The following is an 8,980-nucleotide window of genomic DNA, read 5'->3' on the forward strand; positions in this document are numbered from 1 at the left end:
ACCTTTCCATTGACTTTATTTCTGCTTTCAAGTTTTTAATATCAAAGGTCTTTTAAATATTTATTTATTGTTCCTCTTTTTTTTTCCCTTGATTTTATTGAGGTCTATTTTTTCCCAGTGCCCTCCTTTCTCCTCTCCCCTCCCCTCCTACCCTCTCCCATGGTCCCCATGCTCCCAATTTACTTAGTAGATCTTGTCTTTTTCTACTTCCCATGTACATTAGATCCATGTATGTCTTAGGGTCCTCTTTGTTGTCTAGGTTCTCTGGGATTATGAATTGTAAGGTGGTTTTTCTTTGCTTTATGTCTAAAAGCCACTTATGTGTGAGTACATGTGATATTTGTCTTTCTGGGTCTGGTTACCTCACTCAATATGTTTTCTAGATCCATCCATTTGTTCACAAATTTCAAGCTGTCGTTATTTTTTTCTGCTGTGTAGTACTCCATTGTGTAAATGTACCACATTTTCCTTATCCATTCTTTGGTAGAGGGGCATTTAGGTTGTTTCCAGGTTCTGGCTATGTCAAAGAATGCTGCTATGAACATAGTTGAGCACATGTCTTTGTGGTACGATTGAGCATCCTTTGCTGGGTCTTGAGGTAGGTTATTTCTGAGAAATCGCCATACTGATATCCAAAGGGGCTGTACCAGTTCACACTCCCACCAGCAGAGCAGAAGTGTTCCCTTTATCCCACATCCTCTCCAGTATAAGTTGTATCAGTGTTTTTGATCTTGGCCAATCTTACAGGTGTAAAATGGAATCTCAGAGTTGTTTTGATTTGCATTTCTCTGATGGCTAAGGTTGTTGAGCATTTCCTTAAGCTCAACAATTTAGATTCCTCTGTTGAGAGTTCTCTGTACTCCATTTTTTTTTATTGGATTATTTGTTCTTTTGATGACCAATTGCATGAGTTCTTTGTATACTTTGGAATCAGCCTCTGTCTGATGCGGGGTTGCTGAAGATCTTTTCCCATTCTGTAGGTTGCCATTCTGTCTTGTTAACCATGTCCTTTGCTTTAAAGAAGCTTTTCAGTTTCAGGAGGTCCCATTTGTTAATTGTTCCTCTCGGTGTCTGTACCACTGGGGTTATATTTAGGAAGTGGTCTCCTGTGCCAATGCGTTCAAATGTACTTCTCACTTTATCTTCTATGAAGTTCAGTGTGGCTGGCTTTATGTTGAGGTCTTTGATCCATGTGGACTTGAGTTTTGTGCATGGTGATAGATATGGATCTATTTTCATTCTTCTACATATTGATATCCAGTTACACAGCATCATTTGTTGAGTATATCTTTTCTCCATTTTATATTTTTTGCTTCTTTGTCAAAAATCAGGTGTTTGTAGGTATGTGGGTTGATATCTGGGTCTTTGATTTGGTTCCATTGGTCCTCCTGTCAATCCCAGGCTGTAGTAGAGTTTGTTTGAAGTCAGGGACTGTGATGCCTCCAGAAGTTCTTTTATTGTACAGGATTGTTTTGGCTATCCTGGGTTTTTTGCTTTTCCATATGAAGTTGAGTACCATTCTTTTGAGGTCTGTGAAGAATTTTGCTGGGATTTTGATGGGCATTGCATTGAATCTGTAGATTGTTTTTGTTAAGGTTGCCATTTTTACTATGTTAATTCTACCTAACCAAGAGCATGGGAGATCTTTCCATTTTCTGGTGTCTTCTTCAATTTCTTTCTTCAAAGATTTAAAAGTTCTTGTCATAGAGGTCTTCCACTTACTTGGTTAAAGTTTCTCTGAGATATCTTATGTTATTTGCAGCTATTGTGAAGGGTGATATTTCTCTGATTTCTTTCTCAGTCCATTTATCATCTGTGTAAAGGAGGACTACTGATTTTTTTGAGTGAATCTTGTATCCTGCTACATTACTGAAAGTGTTTATAAGCTGTAGAAGTTCATTGATAGAATTTTGAGGGCCACTTACGTAGACTGTTATATCATCAGCAAACAGTGAGAGTTTGACTTTTCCAATTTGTATCCCCTTGATCTCCCCCCCCCCCCTTTTTTTGTCTTTTTGCTCTAGCTAGAACCTCAAGAACTATATTGAATAGATATGGAGAGAGTGGACAGCCTTGTCTTGTTCCTGATTTCAGTGGGATCACTTTGAGTTTCTCTCTATTTAGTTTGATGTTGGCTGTTGGCTTGCTGTTTATTGCCTTTATTGTGCTTAGGTATGTTCCTTGTATCCTTGATCTCTCCAAGACCTTTATCATGAAGGGGTGCTGGATTTTGTCAAAAGCTTTTTCAGCATCTAATGAAATGATCATGTTTTTTTGTTTGTTTGTTTGTTTCCAGTTTGTTTATACAGTGTTATATATACTGTTATACATTAACAGATTTTTGTATGTTAAACCATCCCTGCATCTCTGGGTTGAAGCTGACTTGATCATGGTGGATGATTTTTCTGATGTGTTTTTGGACTCGGTTTACCAATATTTTACTGAGTATTTTTGCATCAATGTTCACGAGTGAGATTGGTCAGTAATTCTCTTTCTTAGTAATGTCTTTTATTGTTTGAGTATCAGGGTAATTGTAGCCTCATAAAAAGAGTTTGGCAATATTTCTTCTGTTTCTATTGTGTGGAAGAATTTGAGGAACAATTATATTCATTCTTCTTTGAAAAATCTTTTAGAATTCTGAATTGAAACCATTTGGCCCTGGGCTTTTTTTAGCTGGGAGATTTTTGATGACTGTTTCTATTTCTTTAGCAGTTATAAGGTCTATTTAATTTGCTTATCTGGTCTTGATTTTATATTGGTAAGTGATATTTATCCAGAAAATTGTCCATTTCTTTTAAGTTTTCCAATTTTGTATAGTACAGTTTTAAAATATGACCTAATGATTCTCTGAATTTCCTCTGTGTCTGTTGTTATATCCCCCTTTTCATTTCTGATTTTGTTAATTTGGATATTCTCTCTCTGCCTTTTGGTTAGTTTGGATAAAGGTTTGTCCATTTTGTTGATTTTCTCGAAGAACCAACCCTTTTTCTCATTGATTCTTTGTCTTGTTTTATTTGTTTCTATTTGTTGATTTTAGCTCTCAATTTGATTATTTCTTGCTGTCTAGTCCTCCTTGGTGAGTTTGCTTCTTTTTGTTCTTGAGTTAACTCACTAGTGTGGGATTTTTTCCAGCTTATTTATGTAGGCATTTAGTGCTATGAATTTTCCTCTTAACACTGCTATTATTGTGTCCCATAAATTTGGGTATGTTGTGTGGTCATGTTCATTGAATTTTAGGAAGTCTTTGATTTCTTCCTTTATTTCTTTATTCACCCAGTGATGATTCAAGTGAGTGTTGTTTAATTTCCATGTGTTTGTGGGCTTTTTGAAATTAGTGTTGCTGTTGAATTCTCATTTTAAGCCATGGTTATCCGATAAGATACATGGGATTATTCCAATTCTTTTGTATCTCTGGAGGTTTGCTTTGTTACCTAGTGTGTGGTCAATTTTTGAGACAGTTCCATGAGGTGCTGAGAAGGTATATTCTTTTCTGTTTGGATGGAATGTTCTATAAATGTCTGTTAAGTCCATTTGATTCATAACATCTCTTTCCCTTATTTCTCTGTTAATTTTCTGTCTGACAGACCTGCCCATTGGTGAGAGTGGGGTGTGAATTCTCCCACTATTGGTGTGTGAGGTTTGATGTGTGACTTAAGCTTTAGAAGTGTTTCTTTTACTTATGATGGTGCTCTTGTATTTGGGGCATAGATATTCAGTATTAAGATTTACTCTTGATGGATTTTTCCTATAATGAATATGAAATAACCTTCTACATTTCTTTTGACTAATTTTAGTTTGAAGTCTATTTTTTATGGTGGGGAGATCAGACGCTTAAAAGAAATCCCACACTAGCTCAGAACTTAGAGATAGATATTTATTTAGGGCGAAAACTTATAAATTAGAATTCTCTGCTTGAAGGGTGGATTGAGATGGGATTCAAACAATCCGAACGAGCAAACAGGAACCAAGGGGGAGGAGAGAAGGGCCGGACATGCTTTAACATCCGGGTAAATAGTATATGAGGCCACGCCCCAGTAGACAGGTAATAAACCTTCCTGAAGCATATTTTGTTAACTGTTAGGATTACTACACCAGCTTGTTTCTTAGGTCCATTTAATTGGAAAATTTTTTCCCAACCCTTTACTCTGAGGCGATGTCTGTCTTTGAGGTTGAGGTGTGTTTCTTGTGTACAACAAAAGAATGGATTCTGTTTCCATATCCAATATGTTTACCTGTGCCTTTTTATAGGTGAGTTGAGTCCATTTATATTAAGGGATATTAATGAACAGTGATTTCTAGTTCCTGTTATTTTACTTTTCATTGTTGGTGATGTTATTGTGTGTATTTTTACCTTCTTTGAGATTTGCTGCTGTGAGATCATCTATTGTCTGCATTTTTGTAGATGTAGCTAAGTTCTTTGGGTTGGAGTTTCCAGTGTAGGGCTGGATTTGTGGCTAAATTATTGGTTAAATCTGGTTCTGTCATGAAATATCTTGTTTCGTCCAACTATGGTGATTGAAAGTTTTGCTGGGTATAGTAGTCTGGGCTGGCATCTGTGGCCTCTTAATGTCTGCATAATGCTTCACCAGGATCTTCTGGCTTTCATTGTTTCCATTGAGAAGTCAGGTGTAATTCTGATAGGTCTGCCTTTACATGTTACTTGGTCTTTTTCCTTTGTCGTTCTTAATATTCTTTCTTTATTATATATGTTTAGTGTTTTGATTATTATGTGACAAGGGGACTTTTTTATTTATTAATTTATTAATCATTAGTCTATTCGGTGTTCTAGAAGCTTCTTGTATCTGCATATGCATATATTTTTTTAGGTTGGGACAGTTTTCTTCTATGATTTTGTTGAATATATTTTCTGTGTTTTTGAGTTGGACTTCTTCTTCTATCCCTATTATTCTCAGGTTTGGCCTTTTCATGGTGTCCCATATTTCCTGGATATTTTGGGTTAAGCTTTTGTTAGATTTAATGTTTTCTTTGACTGATGAGTCTATTTCCTCTATTGTATCTTCAGCGCTTGAGATTCTCTCGCTTGAGATTCTCTCTTCCATCTCTTGTATTCTGCTGTTTATGCTTCATTTGTGGTTCCTGATCTTTTTCTCATGCTTTCTGTTTCTATAATTCCTTCGGCTTGTGTTTTCTTTATTATCTCTATTTTGGTTTTCAAGTATTGAATAATTTCTTTCATCTGTTTGGTTGCTTTTTCTTGGTTTTCTTTAAGGGATTTGTTTTCTTCCAATTTTTTGTCTTTCCATCCATTTCTTTGAGGGATTTTTTTCATTTTCTCTTTAAGGACCTCAAACATTCTCCTAAAGTTATTTTTTAGGTCATTTTCTTCTGCTTCATTTGAGTGTTCAAGTCTTGTTGTTGTAGGGCCATGTAACACCTGCGCGTGCATTACTCTTGGTACAGTTCGTGAGCCACTGTACCATATGTGAGCCAGGCAAGGGCCTGGAGACTGAAGTCATTCGAAATGACACAAGAGACCTGGGTCATTCGAAAGGAGATCAGCCGAATGCCGTTTATTCAAGTTTAGGAAAATCATTATATACCTAACTGCTGCACAAGGAATTCCTCCCAGGCAGGTGGGAAATTGCCACACCCAAGATGGAGTAAACAATGCCCTATAGCTAATCACCAGGTGGGGCAGAGGGAGCACAAGAACAAACAGGAAATGCTGGCTGGCCAGAAACTGTCCTCAAAATGAAACCCCAGAGCAGGGATAGACCCATGGGCCCTACAGGGCCACTAGTTTTTGTTGGTATCGCGTTGCTCTTTGTGGTATTGAGTGGTGGTTCTTACCTTGTCTACCCATCTTTTCCTCTGATTGATTGTAGTTGGGGCTCTGTCTCTGGTGATCAGTCTTCCAGATGCCAGTGGATCCAAAGCTTATTCCTTGTGGTGCAGTCAGGGCCATGGTTCCAGTCACCCTGGAGGTCACTCAGTGTTTCAGGGGAGCGGGGATTGTTCGGCCCTGCTCCCACTGAGGTTGCTGCTTTGAGCCTGCTCCGGCAGAGGTCACTGGCTCAGGCCTGCTCCAGCGGAGGTCGCTGGCTTTGGCTTGCTGCCTGAGAGATCACTGATTTGCGCCCAGTCCCAGCAGAGGTCTCTGTCTTGGGCCTGCTCCCTCAGCAGTGGCTCCCTTGTACCTACTTCTGTGGAGGTTGTTGTTTTGGGCCTGCATTGGCTGAGGTCAGGCCTGTTCCCACAGAGGTCCCTGGCTTGGGCCCAGTCATGCAGAGGTTTCTGGCTCCTCCTGCCTGCTCCCTCAGCGGTTGCTCCCTAGTACCTGCCCCAGTGGAGGTTGCTGGCTCAGGCCTGTTCCCACAGAGGTCCCTTGCTTGAGCCTGCTCCTGCAGAAGTCCCTGGCTTGGGCCTGTTTCACAGAGGTCTCTGGCTCGGGTCTGCTCCCTCAGGGGTTGCTCCCTTGTACCCCCTTTTTATTATTATTATTGTTTTTTTGAATGTTTCTTTTTTATATAAAATGCCAGTCAGCATTCATTGACTCAGTAAGACAGCCACTATAGTTATTTAAATCAAAGATATTGAAGGAGGCGAATAATAACATCAGGAAGGTAGGAGGCGACAAAGGGAAGGTCAGGAAGCTGCTGGTGTCACAAGCCCACCCTCACTGTAGCCACGCAGGATTCATGGCCCCCACTACCATCGCACCCACCTGTGCGCTGCTCCTGAGCCGCTGCCTCACGCTGAGCATCACACGTGGCAGCGACTCTGCCAAGAGCCCCGTTAAAATTGGAAAGGAAGATGTCTACTTGTTCCTCCTCCCTCCCAGGCCCCACAGGCATCTCCCATTGGCAGAACCTAACCGGAAGCAGCCACAAGGGAGTCTGGGAATGTACCTGACCAGATTCTAGTCTCTTTTATTAGAACTTCAAAGAGTAAGAACGAGGACTAAAGCCAATAGAATTGGCCACTATCCCCTTCTCATGAGTGCAATGCCTTTTTAAGTTCATCATAATTTTCTGTTACTGGTTTTGTTTTGCTGTGTAGTAATTGTTTGTTCTAAAGTACTTTCCTTGTTGTTCTAGTCTCTCTAAGGGTCTCCTTTAGTAACTAGCAATATTTGCTTGAGGCTGGAGACAAAAGCTAACAGAGTTCTGAGCATGTATGTGGCTGCGAATAGCTGTTGGTGAATATTTTAGAGACCCCTCAGAATAAATACCTTCTCTGAGGAGAGCTAAAGCTCAGGCGGTGCCAAGCGGAGAACTGATACCCATATTCACCATCTACACACAAACCTTCAGCTCGTCCCCAGTTTTAGCCTCCTTGCATCCAGGGGCCCTTTACCAAATTGACTCAATGGTAAGAGAACCCTGGGGAGAGGGGCAGCTAAGTGGGGAGCGTAGGGAAACTTGTAGGGCGTTGTTTGCCAGTTGCCTTGCAGCCAGCCCTGCCCAGCTCTCATTTCTGCAGTTGCGGAAGGATTTGATGCCCTGAATTTGGGGCTGCTGAAGGCTGCTGATTGGATGTACTGGCTCAGGGTTGCCCTGCCCTCGGTCTTAGGAGCTGCAGAAATCAGTGTCTGCTTGTCCATCTGCGCTTCTGCTTTCGAAAATGTTGCTGCTTTTGCCTCCATGGTTCTCCCCAGCTTTGTCTATGTGTGATGATTCTCTTAACTCTGTACAGAATTGTGTTTTGCGGGCGGTGGTGGCGCACGCCTTTAATCCCAGCACTCGGGAGGCAGAGGCAGGCGGATCTCTGTGAGTTCGAGACCAGCCTGGTCTACAAGAGCTAGTTCCAGGACAGGCTCCAAAACCATAGAGAAACCCTGTCTCGAAAAACCAAAAAAAAAAAAAAATACAGAATTGTGTTTTGGCAATTTTCTTTCTTTCTTTTTTTTCTTTCTTTTCTTCCTTCCTTTCTCCTCCTCCTCCTCCTCCTCTTCCTCCTCCTCCTTCTTCTTCTTCGTTTTTCTTTCTTTTTTTTTAATTTATTTATTTATTAAAGATTTCTGCCTCCTCCTCGCCACCACCTCCCATTTCCCTGCCCCTCCCCCGATCATGTCCCCCTCCCTCATCAGCTCGAAGAGCAATCAGGGTTCCCTGACCTGTGGGAATTCCAAGGACCACCCACCTCCATCCAGGTCTAGTAAGGTGAGCATCCAGACTGCCTAGGCTCCCACAAAGCCAGTATGTGCAGTAGGATCAAAAACCCATTGCCATTGTTCTTGAGTTCTCAGTAGTCCTCATTGTCTGCTATGTTCAGCAAGTCCGGTTTTATCCCATGCTTTATCAGACCCAGGCCAGCTGGCCTTAGTGGGTTCCCGATAAATAAAGGACATTGAGCCTATAATTCGCGATCCTAGAGAAGCTAAATAAGAAGGTGAATCCAAAGACAAACATATAGGCATCCTCCTGAATATTAACCTTCATCAGGCGATGAAAGGAGACAGAGACAGAGACCCACATTGGAGCACCGGACAGAAATCTCAAGGTTCAAATCAGGAGCAGAAGGAGAGAAAGTACGAGCAAGGAACTCAGGACCGCGAGGGGTGCACCCACACACTGAGACAATGGGGATGTTCTTCGTTTTTCGAGACAGGGTTTCTCTGTAGTTTTGGAGCCTGTTCTGGAACTAGCACTTGTAGACTAGGCTGGCCTTGAACTCACAGAGATCCGACCTCTGCCTTCCCCTTCCAAGTGCTGAAATTAAAGGCACGCACCACCATCGCCCAGCGGCAAATTTCTTTCTTGACATGATAAAGCTGACTCCACAGCTTTCTGGGACCTGTTTTACTCTTTGAAGCTAATACTATTTCCTTGATTTATCTTTTCTTCAAAGATTTTTTCCTTGCGTCTGGTGTTCTGCAGTGTCATGATGTTGTGTCTAAATGTAGGCTTCGTTTTCTTAGTTTGCTTAGGCTTCTTGAATATGGACTGATGTCTTTTCATCAATTCTCACCCATTATCTCTTCAGATACTGCCTCTCCCCAGTCTCTCCTCTCCTCTCC

Source organism: Microtus pennsylvanicus, chromosome 21, assembly GCF_037038515.1.
Source record: "Microtus pennsylvanicus isolate mMicPen1 chromosome 21, mMicPen1.hap1, whole genome shotgun sequence".
Lineage (NCBI taxonomy): Eukaryota > Metazoa > Chordata > Mammalia > Rodentia > Cricetidae > Microtus > Microtus pennsylvanicus.